Raw genomic sequence first — 24,823 nt, 5'->3', positions numbered from 1 at the left:
ATATTCATCCATCTATTCATAAATGACTTTTCCCAGGACCTTAGACTGCACACTCAAAATAGATACAGGTCCGTTTTGCTGTCCTTCTTTGTGGATAGGGGTCACTCTAACATTGGCCATACACAACAAACCTCAGAGGGGCATTATTGCTATTACAAACTGGTTACAAACTACATTAGAACAGCAAACACATTTGTTTTTGTCAAATAGATCACCTGTCTGAAAAGTACGACAAAACTACGAGTTGTAGTAGCCTATTCAATTGGCCCAGCGTTGTCCAGGTTTGGCTGCGTGATCTAAAATCAATCACCTGGCTAGTTTGTATGTCTGGAAAGAGGAGGGCGGGGCTGTAGGTTGATCCTGCTGCTCTGATTGGATAGAGTGAAGCTGTAGTTCTTCCTCCGCTGGCTTCATTTCATCCAGTCTCCTTTCCTGGCGTGTTTCATGTAGATATCTGCTGGCTGCTACTGTGACAAATTACAAATACGAGTATGGCCATGTCAGCACACTCCGAGTAGCTTCTACTGTGTCTTTTTGTTGATTAAGTAGTAGGCTACTGTTTCTCCTCCATATCTGTGGTTCGTATGCCACCCTGTGGTCAATGGTGGAATCATATTTTACTGAGAGCAGAAAACAAGCTTGATGAAACTATTCCTACAACGTCTGGAACGCTACAAAACACCAGAAATAAGTGGTGTCTATCGGTTGGCTGTGTGCACGAATGTGATTTCAGCATTTTGGTACATCGCCTACTTGTGTGTAACCAGACGGACATTTAGACAAGAAATTCAATATATGTAGAATTTATGCCGTGTTTCATGATGAGAAAACAGTCGGTCCGTGATATAATATAGTAAAACAAAATGTATTGCTTTTTCTTCACCTTGTCCGCAATTGTATTCGTAAACATCATTAAACCTTGTTCAATATGATGTGGTATATCAGTAGTAGAAGGTGAAACCGTGAGTCAAACACCTTTGTCCTGGAACGAGTGCTCCTCTACCAACGTGTACAACTCATACTTACCTGGCAAGGGAGACACCGTGATCAAGAAGGCGGTTCACCCAGGGCGAGGCTCAGCCATTGCACTCCGGCTGTGCTGACCCCTGCGAATTTCTCAAATGTGGAAATCTCGATTGCATAATTTATGGTAGTGGGGGACTGCGTTCGCGCTCTCCCCTGATCTTGATGTTAAAAATAATGTAGGAATGTGTCAAACTCGGAGTTCTATTGAGTTTCGTGTTGAGAAGGACATGTGTCAACATTTATATGTTCTTATCAGATGAATAATGGAGTCTGTTTATAAGTTTAAGTTCAACCGTTACCATGCCACAGACATTTCCAACCCATGACACAGACCATGCCACAGACATTTCCCTGGTCAACCACAGACATTTCCCTGGTCAACCATGGACATTTCCCTGGTCAACCATTCCATGCCACAGACATTTCCCTGGTTCAACCATTTCCCTGGTCAACCATTCCACAGACATTTCCCTGGTCAACCATTATCATGCCACAGACATTTCCCTGGTCAACCCTTCCACAGATATTTCCCTGGTCAACCATTACCATTCCACAGATATTTCCCTGGTCAACCATTACCATGCCACAGATATTTCCCTGGTCAACCATTACCATTCCACGGTCATTTCCCTGGTCAACCATTACCATGCCACAGACATTTCCCTGGTCAACCATTACCGTGCCACAGACATTTCCCTGGTCAACCATTACCATGCCACAGACATTTCCCTGGTCAACCATTACCATGCCACAGTCATTTCCCTGGTCTACCATGCCACAGTCATTTCCCTGGTCAACCATTACCATGCCACAGTCATTTCCCTGGTCATTACCATTCCATTACAACATTTCCACAGTAATTTCCCTGGTCAACCATTACCATGCCACATATATTTCCCTGGTCAACCATTACCATGCCACATACATTTCCCTTGTCAACCATTACCATGCCACAGACAATTCCCTGGTCAACCATTACCATTCCACAGACATGTCCCTGGTCTACCATGCCACAGACATTTCCCTGGTCAACCATTCCACAGACATTTCCCTGGGCAACCATTATCATGCCACAGACATTTCCCTGGTCAACCCTTCCACAGATATTTCCCTGGTCAACCATTCCACAGAGATTTCCCTGGTCAACCATTACCATTCCACAGATATTTCCCTGGTCAACCATTACCATGCCACAGTCATGTTCCTGGTCCACTCATTTCCTGATGAAGTCAGTCAAAACAGAGGTGTCAATAGAGTGGGTATTTCTAAAACCAGACTGTAGTTCTGATAAGAGTGTTCTCGCCAGTATATTCATCCATCTATTCATAAATGACTTTTCCCAGGACCTTAGACTGCACACTCAAAATAGATACAGGTCCGTTTTGCTGTCCTTCTTTGTGGATAGGGGTCACTCTAACATTGGCCATACACAACAAACCTCAGAGGGGCATTATTGCTATTACAAACTGGTTACAAACTACATTAGAACAGCAAACACATTTGTTTTTGTCAAATAGATCACCTGTCTGAAAAGTACGACAAAACTACGAGTTGTAGTAGCCTATTCAATTGGCCCAGCGTTGTCCAGGTTTGGCTGCGTGATCTAAAATCAATCACCTGGCTAGTTTGTATGTCTGGAAAGAGGAGGGCGGGGCTGTAGGTTGATCCTGCTGCTCTGATTGGATAGAGTGAAGCTGTAGTTCTTCCTCCGCTGGCTTCATTTCATCCAGTCTCCTTTCCTGGCGTGTTTCATGTAGATATCTGCTGGCTGCTACTGTGACAAATTACAAATACGAGTATGGCCATGTCAGCACACTCCGAGTAGCTTCTACTGTGTCTTTTTGTTGATTAAGTAGTAGGCTACTGTTTCTCCTCCATATCTGTGGTTCGTATGCCACCCTGTGGTCAATGGTGGAATCATATTTTACTGAGAGCAGAAAACAAGCTTGATGAAACTATTCCTACAACGTCTGGAACGCTACAAAACACCAGAAATAAGTGGTGTCTATCGGTTGGCTGTGTGCACGAATGTGATTTCAGCATTTTGGTACATCGCCTACTTGTGTGTAACCAGACGGACATTTAGACAAGAAATTCAATATATGTAGAATTTATGCCGTGTTTCATGATGAGAAAACAGTCGGTCCGTGATATAATATAGTAAAACAAAATGTATTGCTTTTTCTTCACCTTGTCCGCAATTGTATTCGTAAACATCATTAAACCTTGTTCAATATGATGTGGTATATCAGTAGTAGAAGGTGAAACCGTGAGTCAAACACCTTTGTCCTGGAACGAGTGCTCCTCTACCAACGTGTACAACTCATACTTACCTGGCAAGGGAGACACCGTGATCAAGAGGGCGGTTCACCCAGGGCGAGGCTCAGCCATTGCACTCCGGCTGTGCTGACCCCTGCGAATTTCTCAAATGTGGAAATCTCGATTGCATAATTTATGGTAGTGGGGGACTGCGTTCGCGCTCTCCCTGATCTTGATGTTAAAAATAATGTAGGAATGTGTCAAACTCGGAGTTCTATTGAGTTTCGTGTTGAGAAGGACATGTGTCAACATTTATATGTTCTTATCAGATGAATAATGGGTCTGTTTATAAGTTTAAGTTCAACCGTTACCATGCCACAGACATTTCCCTGGTCAACCATGACAACAGACATTTTCCCTGGTCAACCATGACAGACATTTCCCTGGTCAACCATTCCAGACAGACATTTTCCCTGGTCAACCATTCCACAGACATTTCCCTGGTCAACCATTAATGACAGACATTTCCCTGGTCAACCATTATTGACAGACATTTCCCTGGTCAACCATTATCAGACATTTCCCTGGTCAACCATTACCATGCCACAGATATTTCCCCATGCCACAGATTCCCAGTCATTTTCCCTGGTCATTTTCCCCCTGGTCAACCATTACCATTCCACAGTCATTTCCCTGGTCAACCATTACCATGCCACAGACATTTCCCTGGTCAACCATTACCATGCCACAGTCATTTCCCTGGTCAACCATTACCATGACATTTCCCTGGTCAACCATTACCATGCCACAGACATTTCCCTGGTCAACCATTACCACCATGGTCCACATTCCACAGACATTTCCCTGGTCTACCATGCCACAGTCATTTCCCTGGTCAACCATTTTCCTGGTCACCATTCCACAGTATTTCCCTGGTCAACCATTACCATTCCACAGTTACCATTCCACAGTCCCCTGGTCAACCATTACCATGCCACATACATTTCCCTGGTCAACCATTACCATGCCACATGCCATTTCCCTTGTCAACCATTACCATGCCACAGACAATTCCCTGGTCAACCATTACCATTCCACAGACATGTCCCTGGTCTACCATGCCACAGACATTTCCCTGGTCAACCATTCCACAGACATTTCCCTGGGCAACCATTATCATGCCACAGACATTTCCCTGGTCAACCCTTCCACAGATATTTCCCTGGTCAACCATTCCACAGAGATTTCCCTGGTCAACCATTACCATTCCACAGATATTTCCCTGGTCAACCATTACCATGCCACAGTCATGTTCCTGGTCCACTCATTTCCTGATGAAGTCAGTCAAAACAGAGGTGTCAATAGAGTGGGTATTTCTAAAACCAGACTGTAGTTCTGATAAGAGTGTTCTCGCCAGTATATTCATCCATCTATTCATAAATGACTTTTCCCAGGACCTTAGACTGCACACTCAAAATAGATACAGGTCCGTTTTGCTGTCCTTCTTTGTGGATAGGGGTCACTCTAACATTGGCCATACACAACAAACCTCAGAGGGGCATTATTGCTATTACAAACTGGTTACAAACTACATTAGAACAGCAAACACATTTGTTTTTGTCAAATAGATCACCTGTCTGAAAAGTACGACAAAACTACGAGTTGTAGTAGCCTATTCAATTGGCCCAGCGTTGTCCAGGTTTGGCTGCGTGATCTAAAATCAATCACCTGGCTAGTTTGTATGTCTGGAAAGAGGAGGGCGGGGCTGTAGGTTGATCCTGCTGCTCTGATTGGATAGAGTGAAGCTGTAGTTCTTCCTCCGCTGGCTTCATTTCATCCAGTCTCCTTTCCTGGCGTGTTTCATGTAGATATCTGCTGGCTGCTACTGTGACAAATTACAAATACGAGTATGGCCATGTCAGCACACTCCGAGTAGCTTCTACTGTGTCTTTTTGTTGATTAAGTAGTAGGCTACTGTTTCTCCTCCATATCTGTGGTTCGTATGCCACCCTGTGGTCAATGGTGGAATCATATTTTACTGAGAGCAGAAAACAAGCTTGATGAAACTATTCCTACAACGTCTGGAACGCTACAAAACACCAGAAATAAGTGGTGTCTATCGGTTGGCTGTGTGCACGAATGTGATTTCAGCATTTTGGTACATCGCCTACTTGTGTGTAACCAGACGGACATTTAGACAAGAAATTCAATATATGTAGAATTTATGCCGTGTTTCATGATGAGAAAACAGTCGGTCCGTGATATAATATAGTAAAACAAAATGTATTGCTTTTTCTTCACCTTGTCCGCAATTGTATTCGTAAACATCATTAAACCTTGTTCAATATGATGTGGTATATCAGTAGTAGAAGGTGAAACCGTGAGTCAAACACCTTTGTCCTGGAAGGAGTGCTCCTCTACCAACGTGTACAACTCATACTTACCTGGCAAGGAGACACCGTGATCAAGAAGGCGGTTCACCCAGGGCGAGGCTCAGCCATTGCACTCCGGCTGTGCTGACCCCTGCGAATTTCTCAAATGTGGAAATCTCGATTGCATAATTTATGGTAGTGGGGGACTGCGTTCGCGCTCTCCCCTGATCTTGATGTTAAAAATAATGTAGGAATGTGTCAAACTCGGAGTTCTATTGAGTTTCGTGTTGAGAAGGACATGTGTCAACATTTATATGTTCTTATCAGATGAATAATGGAGTCTGTTTATAAGTTTAAGTTCAAGTTCCACAGACATTTCCCTGGTCAACCATGACAACAGACATTTTCCTGGTCAACCATTACCATGCCACAGACATTTCCCTGGTCAACCATTCCACAGACATTTCCTACTTGTGAATGGACATTTTGTGCCCTGGTCAACCATTCCACAGACATTTCCCTTTTATTTCAACCATTATCATGCCACAGACATTTCCCTGTCAACCCTTCCACAGATATTTCCCTGGTCAACCATTACCATTCCACAGATATTTCCACAGTATTTCCCAACCATGGTCAACCATTACCATTCCACAGACATTTCCCTGGTCAACCATTACCATGCCACAGACATTTCCCTGGTCAACCATTCCACAGACATTTCCCTGGTCAACCATTACCATGTGCCACAGACATTTTCCCTGGTCATTACCATGACCATTTTCCCTGGTCACCATTACCTTGTGCCACAGTCATTTCCCTGGTCAACCATTACCATGCCACAGACATTTCCCTGGTCAACCATGCCACAGTCATTTCCCTGGTCTACCATGCCACAGTCATTTCCCTGGTCATGCCATTCATTCCACAGTCATTTCCCTGGTCAACCATTACCATTCCACAGTAATTTCCCTGGTCAACCATTACCATGCCACATATATTTCCCTGGTCAACCATTACCATGCCACATACATTTCCCTTGTCAACCATTACCATGCCACAGACAATTCCCTGGTCAACCATTACCATTCCACAGACATGTCCCTGGTCTACCATGCCACAGACATTTCCCTGGTCAACCATTCCACAGACATTTCCCTGGGCAACCATTATCATGCCACAGACATTTCCCTGGTCAACCCTTCCACAGATATTTCCCTGGTCAACCATTCCACAGAGATTTCCCTGGTCAACCATTACCATTCCACAGATATTTCCCTGGTCAACCATTACCATGCCACAGTCATGTTCCTGGTCCACTCATTTCCTGATGAAGTCAGTCAAAACAGAGGTGTCAATAGAGTGGGTATTTCTAAAACCAGACTGTAGTTCTGATAAGAGTGTTCTCGCCAGTATATTCATCCATCTATTCATAAATGACTTTTCCCAGGACCTTAGACTGCACACTCAAAATAGATACAGGTCCGTTTTGCTGTCCTTCTTTGTGGATAGGGGTCACTCTAACATTGGCCATACACAACAAACCTCAGAGGGGCATTATTGCTATTACAAACTGGTTACAAACTACATTAGAACAGCAAACACATTTGTTTTTGTCAAATAGATCACCTGTCTGAAAAGTACGACAAAACTACGAGTTGTAGTAGCCTATTCAATTGGCCCAGCGTTGTCCAGGTTTGGCTGCGTGATCTAAAATCAATCACCTGGCTAGTTTGTATGTCTGGAAAGAGGAGGGCGGGGCTGTAGGTTGATCCTGCTGCTCTGATTGGATAGAGTGAAGCTGTAGTTCTTCCTCCGCTGGCTTCATTTCATCCAGTCTCCTTTCCTGGCGTGTTTCATGTAGATATCTGCTGGCTGCTACTGTGACAAATTACAAATACGAGTATGGCCATGTCAGCACACTCCGAGTAGCTTCTACTGTGTCTTTTTGTTGATTAAGTAGTAGGCTACTGTTTCTCCTCCATATCCATCTGTGGTTCGTATGCCACCCTGTGGTCAATGGTGGAATCATATTTTACTGAGAGCAGAAAACAAGCTTGATGAAACTATTCCTACAACGTCTGGAACGCTACAAAACACCAGAAATAAGTGGTGTCTATCGGTTGGCTGTGTGCACGAATGTGATTTCAGCATTTTGGTACATCGCCTACTTGTGTGTAACCAGACGGACATTTAGACAAGAAATTCAATATATGTAGAATTTATGCCGTGTTTCATGATGAGAAAACAGTCGGTCCGTGATATAATATAGTAAAACAAAATGTATTGCTTTTTCTTCACCTTGTCCGCAATTGTATTCGTAAACATCATTAAACCTTGTTCAATATGATGTGGTATATCAGTAGTAGAAGGTGAAACCGTGAGTCAAACACCTTTGTCCTGGAACGAGTGCTCCTCTACCAACGTGTACAACTCATACTTACCTGGCAAGGGAGACACCGTGATCAAGAAGGCGGTTCACCCAGGGCGAGGCTCAGCCATTGCACTCCGGCTGTGCTGACCCCTGCGAATTTCTCAAATGTGGAAATCTCGATTGCATAATTTATGGTAGTGGGGACTGCGTTCGCGCTCTCCCCTGATCTTGATGTTAAAAATAATGTAGGAATGTGTCAAACTCGGAGTTCTATTGAGTTTCGTGTTGAGAAGGACATGTGTCAACATTTATATGTTCTTATCAGATGAATAATGGGGTCTGTTTATAAGTTTAAGTTCAACCGTTACCATGCCACAGACATTTCCCTGGTCAACCATGATAACCATGTGTGACATTTTATGGTCAACCATTCCACAGACATTTCCCTGCCTGTCATGTCCCACAGACATTTCCCTGGTCAACCATTATCATGGATCAGACATTTCCCTGGTCAACCCTTCCACAGATTCCTAGATTTTCCCTGGTCAACCATTACCATGCCACAGATATTTCCCTGGTCAACCATTACCATGCCACAGATCATTTCCCTGGTCAACCATTACCATTCCACAGTCATTTCCCTGGTCAACATTACCATTGACACAGACATTTCCCTGGTCAACCATTACCGTGCCACAGACATTTCCCTGGTCAACCATTACCATGCCACAGACATTTCCCTGGTCAACCATTACCACACAGACATTTCCCTGGTCAACCATGCCACAGTCATTTCCCTGGTCAACCATTACCATTCATCATTTCCCTGGTCAACCATTTCCATTCCATCAGTAATTTCCCTGGTCAACCATTACCATGCCACATTATTTCCCTGGTCAACCATTACCATGCCACATACATTTCCCTTGTCAACCATTACCATGCCACAGACAATTCCCTGGTCAACCATTACCATTCCACAGACATGTCCCTGGTCTACCATGCCACAGACATTTCCATTTGGTCAACCATTCCACAGACATTTCCCTGGGCAACCATTATCATGCCACAGACATTTCCCTGGTCAACCCTTCCACAGATATTTCCCTGGTCAACCATTCCACAGAGATTTCCCTGGTCAACCATTACCATTCCACAGATATTTCCCTGGTCAACCATTACCATGCCACAGTCATGTTCCTGGTCCACTCATTTCCTGATGAAGTCAGTCAAAACAGAGGTGTCAATAGAGTGGGTATTTCTAAAACCAGACTGTAGTTCTGATAAGAGTGTTCTCGCCAGTATATTCATCCATCTATTCATAAATGACTTTTCCCAGGACCTTAGACTGCACACTCAAAATAGATACAGGTCCGTTTTGCTGTCCTTCTTTGTGGATAGGGGTCACTCTAACATTGGCCATACACAACAAACCTCAGAGGGGCATTATTGCTATTACAAACTGGTTACAAACTACATTAGAACAGCAAACACATTTGTTTTTGTCAAATAGATCACCTGTCTGAAAAGTACGACAAAACTACGAGTTGTAGTAGCCTATTCAATTGGCCCAGCGTTGTCCAGGTTTGGCTGCGTGATCTAAAATCAATCACCTGGCTAGTTTGTATGTCTGGAAAGAGGAGGGCGGGGCGTAGGTTGATCCTGCTGCTCTGATTGGATAGAGTGAAGCTGTAGTTCTTCCTCCGCTGGCTTCATTTCATCCAGTCTCCTTTCCTGGCGTGTTTCATGTAGATATCTGCTGGCTGCTACTGTGACAAATTACAAATACGAGTATGGCCATGTCAGCACACTCCGAGTAGCTTCTACTGTGTCTTTTTGTTGATTAAGTAGTAGGCTACTGTTTCTCCTCCATATCTGTGGTTCGTATGCCACCCTGTGGTCAATGGTGGAATCATATTTTACTGAGAGCAGAAAACAAGCTTGATGAAACTATTCCTACAACGTCTGGAACGCTACAAAACACCAGAAATAAGTGGTGTCTATCGGTTGGCTGTGTGCACGAATGTGATTTCAGCATTTTGGTACATCGCCTACTTGTGTGTAACCAGACGGACATTTAGACAAGAAATTCAATATATGTAGAATTTATGCCGTGTTTCATGATGAGAAAACAGTCGGTCCGTGATATAATATAGTAAAACAAAATGTATTGCTTTTTCTTCACCTTGTCCGCAATTGTATTCGTAAACATCATTAAACCTTGTTCAATATGATGTGGTATATCAGTAGTAGAAGGTGAAACCGTGAGTCAAACACCTTTGTCCTGGAAGGAGTGCTCCTCTACCAACGTGTACAACTCATACTTACCTGGCAAGGGAGACACCGTGATCAAGAAGGCGGTTCACCCAGGGCGAGGCTCAGCCATTGCACTCCGGCTGTGCTGACCCCTGCGAATTTCTCAAATGTGGAAATCTCGATTGCATAATTTATGGTAGTGGGGGACTGCGTTCGCCTCTCCCCTGATCTTGATGTTAAAAATAATGTAGGAATGTGTCAAACTCGGAGTTCTATTGAGTTTCGTGTTGAGAAGGACATGTGTCCACATTTATATGTTCTTATCAGATGAATAATGGGGTCTGTTTATAAGTTTAAGTTCAACCGTTACCATGCCACAGACATTTCCCTGGTCAACCATTACCATTTTCCCTGGTCAACCATTACCATGGTAGCACAGACATTTCCCTGTGAACCATTCCCTTTCCCTGGTCATTTCCCTGGTCAACCATTAATGCCACAGACATTTCCCTGGTCAACCATTGATCATTTCCCTGGTCAACCATTACCATTCCACAGATATTTCCCTGGTCAACCATTAGGTCCATTATTTCCCTGGTCAACCATTACCATTCCACAGACATTTCCCTGGTCAACCATTTACCATTCCACAGACATTTCCCTGGTCAACCATTACCATGCCACAGACATTTCCCTGGTCAACCATTACCATGCCACAGTCATTTCCCTGGTCAACCATTACCATGCCACAGACATTTCCCTGGTCAACCATTACCTGCCACAGACATTTCCCTGGTCAACCATGGTTTCCCTGGTCAACCATTACCATGCCACAGACATGTCCCTGGTCAACCATTCATTTCCCTGGTCAACCATTACCATTACCATGACAGTACATTCCCTGGTCAACCATTACCATTCCACAGACATGTCATATTTCCTGGTTCCCTGGTCAACCATTACCATTTCCTGGTCAACCATCCCCTGGTGTCAACCATTACCATGCCAAACATGACAATTACCATGCCCTGGTCAACCATTACCATTCCACAGACATGTCCCTGGTCTACCATGCCACAGACATTTCCCTGGTCAACCATTCCACAGACATTTCCCTGGGCAACCATTATCATGCCACAGACATTTCCCTGGTCAACCCTTCCACAGATATTTCCCTGGTCAACCATTCCACAGAGATTTCCCTGGTCAACCATTACCATTCCACAGATATTTCCCTGGTCAACCATTACCATGCCACAGTCATGTTCCTGGTCCACTCATTTCCTGATGAAGTCAGTCAAAACAGAGGTGTCAATAGAGTGGGTATTTCTAAAACCAGACTGTAGTTCTGATAAGAGTGTTCTCGCCAGTATATTCATCCATCTATTCATAAATGACTTTTCCCAGGACCTTAGACTGCACACTCAAAATAGATACAGGTCCGTTTTGCTGTCCTTCTTTGTGGATAGGGGTCACTCTAACATTGGCCATACACAACAAACCTCAGAGGGGCATTATTGCTATTACAACTGGTTACAAACTACATTAGAACAGCAAACACATTTGTTTTTGTCAAATAGATCACCTGTCTGAAAAGTACGACAAAACTACGAGTTGTAGTAGCCTATTCAATTGGCCCAGCGTTGTCCAGGTTTGGCTGCGTGATCTAAAATCAATCACCTGGCTAGTTTGTATGTCTGGAAAGAGGAGGGCGGGGCTGTAGGTTGATCCTGCTGCTCTGATTGGATAGAGTGAAGCTGTAGTTCTTCCTCCGCTGGCTTCATTTCATCCAGTCTCCTTTCCTGGCGTGTTTCATGTAGATATCTGCTGGCTGCTACTGTGACAAATTACAAATACGAGTATGGCCATGTCAGCACACTCCGAGTAGCTTCTAACTGTGTCTTTTTGTTGATTAAGTAGTAGGCTACTGTTTCTCCTCCATATCTGTGGTTCGTATGCCACCCTGTGGTCAATGGTGGAATCATATTTTACTGAGAGCAGAAAACAAGCTTGATGAAACTATTCCTACAACGTCTGGAACGCTACAAAACACCAGAAATAAGTGGTGTCTATCGGTTGGCTGTGTGCACGAATGTGATTTCAGCATTTTGGTACATCGCCTACTTGTGTGTAACCAGACGGACATTTAGACAAGAAATTCAATATATGTAGAATTTATGCCGTGTTTCATGATGAGAAAACAGTCGGTCCGTGATATAATATAGTAAAACAAAATGTATTGCTTTTTCTTCACCTTGTCCGCAATTGTATTCGTAAACATCATTAAACCTTGTTCAATATGATGTGGTATATCAGTAGTAGAAGGTGAAACCGTGAGTCAAACACCTTTGTCCTGGAAGGAGTGCTCCTCTACCAACGTGTACAACTCATACTTACCTGGCAAGGGAGACACCGTGATCAAGAAGGCGGTTCACCCAGGGCGAGGCTCAGCCATTGCACTCCGGCTGTGCTGACCCCTGCGAATTTCTCAAATGTGGAAATCTCGATTGCATTATTTATGGTAGTAGTGGGGACTGCGTTCGCGCTCTCCCCTGATCTTGATGTTAAAAAATAAAACATAGTCAATTTGAATGTTTCAAACTCGGAGTTCTATCTGAGTTTCGTGTGTTGAGAAGGACATGTGTCAACATTTATATGTTCTTATCAGATGAATAATGGGGTCTGTTTGTTTTTAAGTTCAACTAAGGCCTCAGAGACATTTTTGTCTTCTGATCACCCATGTGTGTGATATGTTATGGTAGCAGACATTTGCCTGGTCAACCATTAATGTCAAGGAAGACATTTTGTGGTGGATCATTTTGTGCCCAGACATTTCCCTGGTCAATCTGGACATTGAGGTCCACAGATATTTCCTGGTCATTCAATCATTATATTCCACAGACATTTCCCTGTCAACCATTAAGACCACAGTAAATGTCAACCATTACCATTCCACAGTCATTTCCCTGGTCAACCATTACCATGCCACAGACATTTCCCTGGTCAACCATTACCACCATTACCTTGACATTTTCCCTGGTCAACCATTACCCTGGTCAACCATTACCATGACACAGACATTTCCCTGGTCAACCATTACCATGCCACAGACATTTCCCTGTCAACCATGGTCCCTGGTCAACCATTACCATGACAACAGACATTTCCCTGGTCAACCATTACCATTTCACAGACATTGGTCACCCTGGTCAAATTCGAAGTAGTATGTTTCTCCTCCATTTCCCTGGTCAACCCTGTGGTCGATGGTGGAATCATATTTTTCCTGATCAATGATTACCATTCCAAGTAATTTCCCTGGTCAACCATTACCATTCCAATGGTCAACCATTACATTTACATTTCCCTTGTCAACCATTACCATGCCACAGACAATTCCCTGGTCAACCATTACCATTCCACAGACATGTCCCTGGTCTACCATGCCACAGACATTTCCCTGGTCAACCATTCCACAGACATTTCCCTGGGCAACCATTATCATGCCACAGACATTTCCCTGGTCAACCCTTCCACAGACTTTCCCTGGTCAACCATTCCACAGAGATTTCCCTGGTCAACCATTACCATTCCACAGATATTTCCCTGGTCAACCATTACCATGCCACAGTCATGTTCCTGGTCCACTCATTTCCTGATGAAGTCAGTCAAAGAGGTGTCAGTAGAGTGGGTATTTCTAAAACCAGACTGTAGTTCTGATAAGAGTGTTCTCGCCAGTATATTCATCCATCTATTCATAAATGACTTTTCCCAGGACCTTAGACTGCACACTCAAAATAGATACAGGTCCGTTTTGCTGTCCTTCTTTGTGGATAGGGGTCACTCTAACATTGGCCATACACAACAAACCTCAGAGGGGCATTATTGCTATTACAAACTGGTTACAAACTACATTAGAACAGCAAACACATTTGTTTTTGTCAAATAGATCACCTGTCTGAAAAGTACGACAAAACTACGAGTTGTAGTAGCCTATTCAATTGGCCCAGCGTTGTCCAGGTTTGGCTGCGTGATCTAAAATCAATCACCTGGCTAGTTTGTATGTCTGGAAAGAGGAGGGCGGGGCTGTAGGTTGATCCTGCTGCTCTGATTGGATAGAGTGAAGCTGTAGTTCTTCCTCCGCTGGCTTCATTTCATCCAGTCTCCTTCTGGCGTGTTTCATGTAGATATCTGCTGGCTGCTACTGTGACAAATTACAAATACAGTATGGCCATGTCAGCACACTCCGAGTAGCTTCTACTGTGTCTTTTTGTTGATTAAGTAGTAGGCTACTGTTTCTCCTCCATATCTGTGGTTCGTATGCCACCCTGTGGTCAATGGTGGAATCATATTTTACTGAGAGCAGAAAACAAGCGTGATGAAACTATTCCTACAACGTCTGGAACGCTACAAAACACCAGAAAAAAGTGGTGTCTTTCGGTTGGCTGTGTGCACGAATGTGATTTCAGCATTTTGGTACATCGCCTACTTGTGTGTAACCAGACGGACATTTAGACAAGAAATTCAATGTATATAGAATTTATGCCGTGTTGCATGATGAGAAAACAGTCGGTCCGTGATATAATATAGTAAAACAAAATGTATTGCTTTTTCTTCACCTTGTCCGCAATTGTATTCGTAAACATCATTAAACCTTGTTCAATATGATGTGGTATATCAGTAGTAGAAGGTGAAACCGTGAGTCAAACACCTTTGTCCTGGAAGGAGTGCTCCTCTACCAACGTGTACAACTCATACTTACCTGGCAAGGGAGACACCGTGATCAAGAAGGCGGTTCACCCAGGGCGAGGCTCAGCCATTGCACTCCGGCTGTGCTGACCCCTGCGAATTTCTCAAATGTGGAAATCTCGATTGCATTTTTCTGGTAGTGGGGGACTGCGTTCGCGCTCTCCCCTGATCTTGATGTTAAAAATAATAGTCAATTTGAATGTTTCAAACTCGGAGTTCTATCTGAGTTTCGTGTTGAGAAGGACATGTGTCAACATTTATGTTCTTATCAGATGAATAATGGGGTCTGTTTGTTTTAAGTTCAACTAAGGCCAGAGAGACATTTTTGTCTTCTGATCAACCATGTGTGTGATATGTTATGGTAGCATTTGCCTGGTCATGTCCCGATAATGTCAACATTCCTACATGGATCCCTTTGTCAACCATTACATGAATTTCCCCTGGTCAACCATTCCACAGACATTTCCCTGGTCAACCATTACCATGCCACAGTCATTTTGGTCAACCATTACCATTGACAGACATTTCCCTGGTCAACCATTATTCACAGATCATTTCCCTGGTCAGTTTGTCATTTACCATTCCACAGTAAATTTCCCTGGTCAACCATTACCATGCCACAGACATTTCCCTGGTCAACCATTACCATGCCACAGACATTTCCCTGGTCAACCATTACCACAGACATTTCCCTGGTCAACCATTACCATGACACAGACATTTCCCTGGTCATACCATTACCATGACATGGTGGAATCATACATTTCCCTGGTCAACCATTACCATTCCACAGACATGTCCCTGGTCAATTTCCATGATAAAAATCCCCAGGTCAAATTCAAGTTACTACTGTTTCCCTCCAACCATTACCATGCCACAGTATTTCCCTGCCATTCCCTGGTCAACCATTACCATTAATATATTTCCCTGGTCCAATGCATACATTTCCCTTGTCAACCATTACCATGCCACAGACAATTCCCTGGTCAACCATTACCATTCCACAGACATGTCCCTGGTCTACCATGCCACAGGCCTTTCCCTGGTCATTTCCCTGGTCAACCATTCCACAGACATTTCCCTGATAAACCATTATCATGCCACAACATTTCCCTGGTCAACCCTTCCACAGATATTTCCCTGGTCAACCATTCCACAGAGATTTCCCTGGTCAACCATTACCATTCCACAGATATTTCCCTGGTCAACCATTACCATGCCACAGTCATGTTCCTGGTCCACTCATTTCCAAACTGATGAAGTCAGTCAAAACAGAGGTGTCAATAGAGTGGGTATTTCTAAAACCAGACTGTAGTTCTGATAAGAGTGTTCTCGCCAGTATATTCATCCATCTATTCATAAATGACTTTTCCCTTGACCTTAGACTGCACACTCAAAATAGATACAGGTCCGTTTTGTGTCCTTCTTTGTGGATAGGGGTCACTCTAACATTGGCCATACACAACAAACCTCAGAGGGGCATTATTGCTATTACAAACTGGTTACAAACTACATTAGAACAGCAAACACATTTGTTTTTGTCAAATATCACCTGTCTGAAAAGTACGACAAAACTACGAGTTGTAGTAGCCTATTCAATTGGCCCAGCGTTGTCCAGGTTTGGCTGCGTGATCTAAAATCAATCACCTGGCTAGTTTGTATGTCTGGAAAGAGGAGGGCGGGGCTGTAGGTTTCCTGCTGCTCTGATTGGATAGAGTGAAGCTGTAGTTCTTCCTCCGCTGGCTTCATTTCATCCAGTCTCCTTTCCTGGCGTGTTTCATGTAGATATCTGCTGGCTGCTACTGTGACAAATTACAAATACATATGGCCATGTCAGCACACTCCGAGTGACTTCTAATGTGTTTTTGTTGATTAAGTAGTAGGCTACTGTTTCTCCTCCATATCTGTGGTTCGTATGCCACCCTGTGGTCAATGGTGGAATCATATTTTACTGAGAGCAGAAAACAAGCGTGATGAAACTATTCCTACAACGTCTGGAACGCTACAAAACACCAGAAAAAAAGTGGTGTCTTTCGGTTGGCTGTGTGCACGAATGTGATTTCAGCATTTTGGTACATCGCCTACTTGTGTGTAACCAGACGGACATTTAGACAAGAAATTCAATGTATATAGAATTTATGCCGTGTTGCATGATGAGAAAACAGTCGGTCCGTGATATAATATAGTAAAACAAAATGTATTGCTTTTTCTTCACCTTGTCCGCAATTGTATTCGTAAACATCATTAAACCTTGTTCAATATGATGTGTGTGGTATATCAGTAGTAGAAGCTGAAACCGTGAGTCAAACACCTTTGTCCTGGAAGGAGTGCTCCTCTACCAAGGGGTACAACTCATACTTACCTGGCAAGGGAGACACCGTGATCAAGAAGGCGGTTCACCCAGGGCGAGGCTCAGCCATTGCACTCCGGCTGTGCTGACCCCTGCGAATTTCTCAAATGTGGAAATCTCGATTGCATTATTTCTGGTAGTGGGGGACTGCGTTCGCGCTCTCCCCTGATCTTGATGTTAAAAATAATGAAACATAGGAATCAAACTCGGAGTTCTATTGAGTTTCGTGTTGAGAAGGACATATGTCAACATTTATATGTTCTTATCAGATGAATAAATGGGGTCTGTTTGTTTAAAGTCAACCAGTAAGGCCTCAGAGACATTTTTGTCTTCTGATAACCATGTGTGTGACAGTTATGGTAGCACTGGTGACATTTGTCATGTTTAATGTCAAGGAAAAGGCCTAGAATGGATCATTTTGTGCCCTCATGACAATCTGGATTGAGGTCTTTTAATGGTTATTCAATCATTTATGGACAGTTTGTCATTTAAGACCACAGTCAATGTCAATTACCATTAAAACAAAATGTCCCATTACCATTTTCCCTGGTCAACCATTACCATTCCACAGACATTTCCCTGGTCAACCATTACCATGCCACAGACATTTCCCTGGTCATTACCATGTGCAACAGACATTTCCCTGGTCAACCATTACCATGCCACAGACATTCCCTGGTCAACCATTACCACATTTCCCTGGTCTACCATGCCACTCATTTCCCTGGTCATTTCCCTGGTCACCATTACCATTCCACATGTCCCTGTCCACTTATTTCCTGGTCAACCATTACCATTCCACAGTAATTTCCCTGGTCAACCATTACTGTCCACATATATTTCCCTGGTCAAATCATTACTCATGATCATACATTTCCCTTTGTCAACCATTACCATGCCACAGACAATTCCCTGGTCAACCATTACCATTCCACAGACATGTCCCTGGTCTACCATGCCACAGACATTTCCTGGTCAACCATTCCACAGACATTTCCCTGGGCAAATTATCATGCCACAGATTTCCCTGGTCAACCCTTCCACAGATATTTCCCTGGTCAACCATTCCACAGAAATTTCCCTGGTCAACCATTACCATTCCACAGATATTTCCCTGGTCAACCAAACTATTACCATGCCACAGTCATGTTCCTGGTCCACTCATTTCCTGATGAAGTCAGTCAAAACAGAGGTGTCAATAGAAGTGGGTATTTCTAAAACCAGACTGTAGTTCTGATAAGAGTGTTCTTGCATGTTCTCGCCAGTATATTCATCCATCTATTCATAAATGACTTTTCCCAGGACCTTAGACTGCACACTCAAAATAGATACAGGTCCACCTTTTGCTGTCCTTCTTTGTGGATAGGGGTCATCTCTAACATTGGCCATACATCAACAAACCTCAGAGGGGCATTATTGCTATTACAAACTGGTTACAAACTACATTAGAACAGCAAACACATTTGTTTTTGTCACCTAGATCACCTGTCTGATGTTTTTAAAACTACGAGTTGTAGTAGCCTATTCATTTGGCTTTGTCCAGGTTTGGCTGCACTGATCTATTAAAATCAATCACCTGGCTATTTGTATGTCTGGAAAGAGGAGGGCGGGGCTGTAGGTTGATCCTGCTGCTCTGATTGGATTTGAAGCTGTAGTTCTTCCTCCGCAGGCTTCTTTCATCCAGTCTCCTTTCTGGCGTGTTTTTTTTTTCATGTAGATATCTGCTGGCTGCTACTGTGACAAATTACAATTGTTTACTATGGCCATGTCAGCACACTCCGATAGCTTCTATCTGTGTCTTTTTGTTGATTAAGTAGTAGGCTACTGTTTCTCCTCCATATCTGTTGGTCGTATGCCACCCTGTGGTCGATGGTGGAATCATATTTTACTGAGAGCAGAAAACAAGCGTGATGAAACTATTCCTACAACGTCTGGAACGCTACAAAACACCAGAAAAAAAGTGGTGTCTTTCGGTTGGCTGTGTGCACGAATGTGATTTCAGCATTTTGGTACATCGCCTACTTGTGTGTAACCAGACGGACATTTAGACAAGAAATTCAATGTATATAGAATTTATGCCGTGTTGCATGATGAGAAAACAGTCGGTCCGTGATATAATATAGTAAAACAAAATGTATTGCTTTTTCTTCACCTTGTCCGCAATTGTATTCGTAAACATCATTAAACCTGGTTCAATATGATGTGGTATATCAGTAGTAGAAGTGGAAACCGTGAGTCAAACACCTTTGTCCTGGAAGGAGTGCTCCTCTACCAAGGGGTACAACTCATACTTACCTGGCAAGGGAGACACCGTGATCAAGAAGGCGGTTCACCCAGGGCGAGGCTCAGCCATTGCACTACGGCTGTGCTGACCCCTGCGAATTTCTCAAATGTGGAAATCTCGATTGCATTATTTCTGGTAGTGGGGGACTGCGTTCGCGCTCTCCCCTGATCTTGATGTTAAAAATAATGTAGGAATGTGTCAAACTCGGAGTCTATTTGATGAGTTTCGTGTGTTGAGAAGGACATATGTCAACATTTATATGTTCTTATCAGATGAATAAATGGGGTCTGTTTATAAGTTTAAGTCAACTAAGGCCTCAGAGATACATTTTTGTCTTCTGATAACCCGGATGTGTGTGACATGTTATTTAGCACTGGTGATTATGCCTGACATGTCCCGATAATGTCAAGGAAAAGGCCTTTTGGTACATTTGTGCCCTCATGACCATGTAATCTGGATTTGAGGTCTTTTTTTTTGCCACAGACATTTCAATGGTCACAGTTTGTCATTTAAGACCACAGAATTTCCCTGGTCAACCATTACCATGACAGAATTTCCCTGGTCAACCATTACCATGCCACAGACATTTCCCTGGTCAACCATTACCATGTCCACAGTCATTTCCCTGGTCAACCATTACCATTCCACAGACATTTCCCTGGTCAACCATTACCTTGTTTTCAATATCATTTCATTTCCTGGTCAACCATTACCATGCCACAGACATGTCAAACCATGGTTGTCCTGATAAAAATTCAAATTGGTTACCATGCCACAGTCATGCAACCTGGTCAACTACATGAATTACCATTCCACATATTTCCCTGGTCAGACCACCCTGACCACAGTAATATTCCTGTATATATCAACCATTACCATGCCACATATATTTCCCTGGTCAACCATTACCATGCCACATTTTCCCTTGTCAACCATTACCATGCCACAGACAATTTGGTCAAATGTTACCATTCCATAGACATTCCCTGGTCTTAGTGACAGACATTTCCCTGATCAACCATGTTAAAAATAGACATTTCCCTGGGCAACCATTATCATTTGACAGACATGTCCCTTCAACCCTTCAGACAGATAAACATCCCTGGTTGAAATCATTCACAGAGATTTCCCTACAAAGCCATTACTTCCACAGATATTTCCCTGGTCAACCATTACCATGCCACAGTCATGTTCCTGGTCCACTTTTCCTTGAAGTCAGTCAAAACAGGGTGTCAATCAGAGTGGGTATTTCTAAAACCAGACCAGACTGTAGTTCTGATAATAAGCACTGTGTTCTCAGTATATTCATCCATCTATTCATAAATGACTTTTCCCAGGACCATTAGACTGCCACTCAAAATAGATTGAGGTCCGTTTTTGCTGATCCTTCAATGTGGATAGGGTTTGTCATTTAACACCATCATAAACAACAAACCTCATTTGAGGGGCATTATTGCTATTACCTGGTCAAACTACATTACAGCAAAGACATTTGTTTTTGTCAAATAGATCACCATGTCTGAATCCGTACAGCAAAACTACGACATTTTGGCCCAGCGTTGGGTCAAAAATCAATCATGGCTACTGGAAATTTAGGGCATTGACATTGGACAGAATGAAGCTGTAGTTCTTCCTCTGATCATTTCATCCAGTCTCCTTTCTGGCAAAATGTTTCATGACAGACATTCTGCTGGACTGCTTTCCCTGGTACCATTGACAATTTAAAATGTCCCTGGTCCATGTTTCCTGATAAAAAGTCTGTCTAACTGTGTCTTTTTCTTGATTAGTAGTAGGCTACTGTTTCTCCTCCATATCTGTTGGTTAATGCCACCCTGTGGTCGATGGTGGAATCATATTTTACTGAGAGCAGAAAACAAGCGTGATGAAACTATTCCTACAACGTCTGGAACGCTACAAAACACCAGAAAAAAGTGGTGTCTTTCGGTTGGCTGTGTGCACGAATGTGATTTCAGCATTTTGGTACATCGCCTACTTGTGTGTAACCAGACGGACATTTAGACAAGAAATTCAATGTATATAGAATTTATGCCGTGTTGCATGATGAGAAAACAGTCGGTCCGTGATATAATATAGTAAAACAAAATGTATTGCTTTTTCTTCACCTTGTCCGCAATTGTATTCGTAAACATCATTAAACCTTGTTCAATATGATGTGTGTGGTATATCAGTAGTAGAAGTGGAAACCGTGAGTCAAACACCTTTGTCCTGGAAGGAGTGCTCCTCTACCAAGGGGTACAACTCATACTTACCTGGCAAGGGAGACACCGTGATCAAGAAGGCGGTTCACCCAGGGCGAGGCTCAGCCATTGCACTCCCGGTTGTGCTGACCCCTGCGAATTTCTCAAATGTGGAAATCTCGATTGCATTATTTCTGGTAGTGGGGGACTGCTCTCCCCTGATCTTGATGTTAAAAATAATTAAGAAACATAGTCAATTTGATATGTTTCAACTCGCAGGTCTATCTAGTTTCGTGTGTTGAGAAGGACATATGTCAACATTTACATGTTCTTATCAGATGAATGGCTATAGAATGTAGGGTCTGTTTGTTTAGAAGTCAACTAAGGCCTCAGAGATACATTTTTGTCTTCTGATAACCCGGATGTGTGTGATATGTTATGGTAGCACTGGTGATTATGCCTGTCATGTCCCGATAATGTCAAGGAAAAGGCCTACTTGTGAATGGATCATTTTGTGCCCTCATGACGTAATCTGGATCAGGTCTTATCTGGATTGAGGTCTTTTATTTGCTAGATTATTCAATCATTTATAGGACAGTTTGTCATTTAAGACCACAGTAAATGTCAACCATTACCATGCCACAGTCATTGCCCTGGTCAACCATTACCATGCCACAGACATTTCCCTGGTCAACCATTACCTTGACAACAGACATTTCCCTGGTCAAACATTACCATGACAACAGACATTTTCTGGTCAACCATTACCATGACAACAGACATTTCCCTGGTCAACCATTACCATTCCACAGACATGTCCCTGGTCCACTTATTTCCTGATAAAATCAGTCAAAGTCGAAGTAGTAGGCTACTGTTTCTCCTCCATATCTGTTGGTCGTATGCCACCCTGTGGTCGATGGTGGAATCATATTTTACTGAGAGCAGAAAACAAGCGTGATGAAACTATTCCTACAACGTCTGGAACGCTACAAAACACCAGAAAAAAAGTGGTGTCTTTCGGTTGGCTGTGTGCACGAATGTGATTTCAGCATTTTGGTACATCGCCTACTTGTGTGTAACCAGACGGACATTTAGACAAGAAATTCAATGTATATAGAATTTATGCCGTGTTGCATGATGAGAAAACAGTCGGTCCGTGATATAATATAGTAAAACAAAATGTATTGCTTTTTCTTCACCTTGTCCGCAATTGTATTCGTAAACATCATTAAACCTTGTTCAATATGATGTGTGTGGTATATCAGTAGTAGAAGTGGAAACCGTGAGTCAAACACCTTTGTCCTGGAAGGAGTGCTCCTCTACCAAGGGGTACAACTCATACTTACCTGGCAAGGGAGACACCGTGATCAAGAAGGCGGTTCACCCAGGGCGAGGCTCAGCCATTGCACTCCCGGTTGTGCTGACCCCTGCGAATTTCTCAAATGTGGAAATCTCGATTGCATTATTTCTGGTAGTGGGGGACTGCGTTCGCGCTCTCCCCTGATCTTGATGTTAAAAATAATTAAGAAACATAGTCAATTTGATATGTTTCAACTCGCAGGTCTATCTAGTTTCGTGTGTTGAGAAGGACATATGTCAACATTTACATGTTCTTATCAGATGAATGGCTATAGAATGTAGGGTCTGTTTGTTTAGAAGTCAACTAAGGCCTCAGAGATACATTTTTGTCTTCTGATAACCCGGATGTGTGTGATATGTTATGGTAGCACTGGTGATTATGCCTGTCATGTCCCGATAATGTCAAGGAAAAGGCCTACTTGTGAATGGATCATTTTGTGCCCTCATGACGTAATCTGGATTGAGGTCTTTTATTTGCTAGATTATTCAATCATTTATAGGACAGTTTGTCATTTAAGACCACAGTAAATGTCAACCATTACCATGCCACAGTCATTGCCCTGGTCAACCATTACCATGCCACAGTCATTGCCCTGGTCAACCATTACCATGCCACAGACATTTCCCTGGTCAACCATTACCTTGACAACAGACATTTCCCTGGTCAAACATTACCATGACAACAGACATTTCCCTGGTCAACCATTACCATTCCACAGACATGTCCCTGGTCCACTTATTTCCTGATAAAATCAAAGTCGAAGTAGTAGGCTACTGTTTCTCCTCCATATCTGTTGGTCGTATGCCACCCTGTGGTCGATGGTGGAATCATATTTTACTGAGAGCAGAAAACAAGCGTGATGAAACTATTCCTACAACGTCTGGAACGCTACAAAACACCAGAAAAAAAGTGGTGTCTTTCGGTTGGCTGTGTGCACGAATGTGATTTCAGCATTTTGGTACATCGCCTACTTGTGTGTAACCAGACGGACATTTAGACAAGAAATTCAATGTATATAGAATTTATGCCGTGTTGCATGATGAGAAAACAGTCGGTCCGTGATATAATATAGTAAAACAAAATGTATTGCTTTTTCTTCACCTTGTCCGCAATTGTATTCGTAAACATCATTAAACCTTGTTCAATATGATGTGTGTGGTATATCAGTAGTAGAAAACGTGAGTCAAACACCTTTGTCCTGGAAGGAGTGCTCCTCTACCAAGGGGTACAACTCATACTTACCTGGCAAGGGAGACACCGTGATCAAGAAGGCGGTTCACCCAGGGCGAGGCTCAGCCATTGCACTCCGGTTGTGCTGACCCCTGCGAATTTCTCAAATGTGGAAATCTCGATTGCATTATTTCTGGTAGTGGGGGACTGCGTTCGCGCTCTCCCCTGATCTTGATGTTAAAAATAATTAAGAAACATAGTCAATTTGATATGTTTCAACTCGCAGGTCTATCTAGTTTCGTGTGTTGAGAAGGACATATGTCAACATTTACATGTTTTTATCAGATGAATGGCTATAGAATGTAGGGTCTGTTTGTTTATAAGTCAACTAAGGCCTCAGAGATACATTTTTGTCTTCTGATAACCCG

At 43.1% G+C, this 24,823-nt stretch overlaps 12 non-coding genes across 12 annotated transcripts; all 12 read left to right on the top strand.

Annotated features, from left to right (window-relative positions):
* Positions 1 to 1,018: 1,018 nt before the first annotated feature.
* LOC135562003 (U1 spliceosomal RNA) lies at positions 1,019 to 1,182 on the top strand. The gene has a single exon (XR_010459826.1). It is a non-coding gene; the product is annotated as a U1 spliceosomal RNA (small nuclear RNA).
* Positions 1,183 to 3,351: 2,169 nt separating this feature from the next.
* LOC135562021 (U1 spliceosomal RNA) lies at positions 3,352 to 3,515 on the top strand. Its single transcript, XR_010459844.1, has one exon. It is a non-coding gene; the product is annotated as a U1 spliceosomal RNA (small nuclear RNA).
* Positions 3,516 to 5,721: 2,206 nt separating this feature from the next.
* LOC135562027 (U1 spliceosomal RNA) lies at positions 5,722 to 5,884 on the top strand. Its single transcript, XR_010459850.1, has one exon. It is a non-coding gene; the product is annotated as a U1 spliceosomal RNA (small nuclear RNA).
* A 2,209-nt stretch (positions 5,885 to 8,093) lies between these two features.
* On the top strand, positions 8,094 to 8,255 carry LOC135562014 (U1 spliceosomal RNA). The gene has a single exon (XR_010459837.1). It is a non-coding gene; the product is annotated as a U1 spliceosomal RNA (small nuclear RNA).
* A 2,096-nt stretch (positions 8,256 to 10,351) lies between these two features.
* LOC135562030 (U1 spliceosomal RNA) lies at positions 10,352 to 10,514 on the top strand. The gene has a single exon (XR_010459853.1). It is a non-coding gene; the product is annotated as a U1 spliceosomal RNA (small nuclear RNA).
* Positions 10,515 to 12,676: 2,162 nt separating this feature from the next.
* Positions 12,677 to 12,842, top strand: LOC135562028 (U1 spliceosomal RNA). The gene has a single exon (XR_010459851.1). It is a non-coding gene; the product is annotated as a U1 spliceosomal RNA (small nuclear RNA).
* Positions 12,843 to 15,038: 2,196 nt separating this feature from the next.
* On the top strand, positions 15,039 to 15,201 carry LOC135562029 (U1 spliceosomal RNA). Its single transcript, XR_010459852.1, has one exon. It is a non-coding gene; the product is annotated as a U1 spliceosomal RNA (small nuclear RNA).
* A 2,186-nt stretch (positions 15,202 to 17,387) lies between these two features.
* On the top strand, positions 17,388 to 17,551 carry LOC135562011 (U1 spliceosomal RNA). The gene has a single exon (XR_010459834.1). It is a non-coding gene; the product is annotated as a U1 spliceosomal RNA (small nuclear RNA).
* Positions 17,552 to 19,670: 2,119 nt separating this feature from the next.
* On the top strand, positions 19,671 to 19,834 carry LOC135562012 (U1 spliceosomal RNA). The gene has a single exon (XR_010459835.1). It is a non-coding gene; the product is annotated as a U1 spliceosomal RNA (small nuclear RNA).
* A 2,095-nt stretch (positions 19,835 to 21,929) lies between these two features.
* LOC135562036 (U1 spliceosomal RNA) lies at positions 21,930 to 22,086 on the top strand. The gene has a single exon (XR_010459859.1). It is a non-coding gene; the product is annotated as a U1 spliceosomal RNA (small nuclear RNA).
* Positions 22,087 to 23,203: 1,117 nt separating this feature from the next.
* Positions 23,204 to 23,368, top strand: LOC135562025 (U1 spliceosomal RNA). Its single transcript, XR_010459848.1, has one exon. It is a non-coding gene; the product is annotated as a U1 spliceosomal RNA (small nuclear RNA).
* Positions 23,369 to 24,459: 1,091 nt separating this feature from the next.
* Positions 24,460 to 24,623, top strand: LOC135562018 (U1 spliceosomal RNA). The gene has a single exon (XR_010459841.1). It is a non-coding gene; the product is annotated as a U1 spliceosomal RNA (small nuclear RNA).
* The last annotated feature ends 200 nt before the right edge of the window (positions 24,624 to 24,823 follow it).

Source organism: Oncorhynchus nerka, linkage group LG18 (genome assembly GCF_034236695.1).
Source record: "Oncorhynchus nerka isolate Pitt River linkage group LG18, Oner_Uvic_2.0, whole genome shotgun sequence".
In the NCBI taxonomy this organism is placed as follows: domain Eukaryota; kingdom Metazoa; phylum Chordata; class Actinopteri; order Salmoniformes; family Salmonidae; genus Oncorhynchus; species Oncorhynchus nerka.
This window is presented reverse-complemented; position numbering and strand designations above follow the sequence as displayed.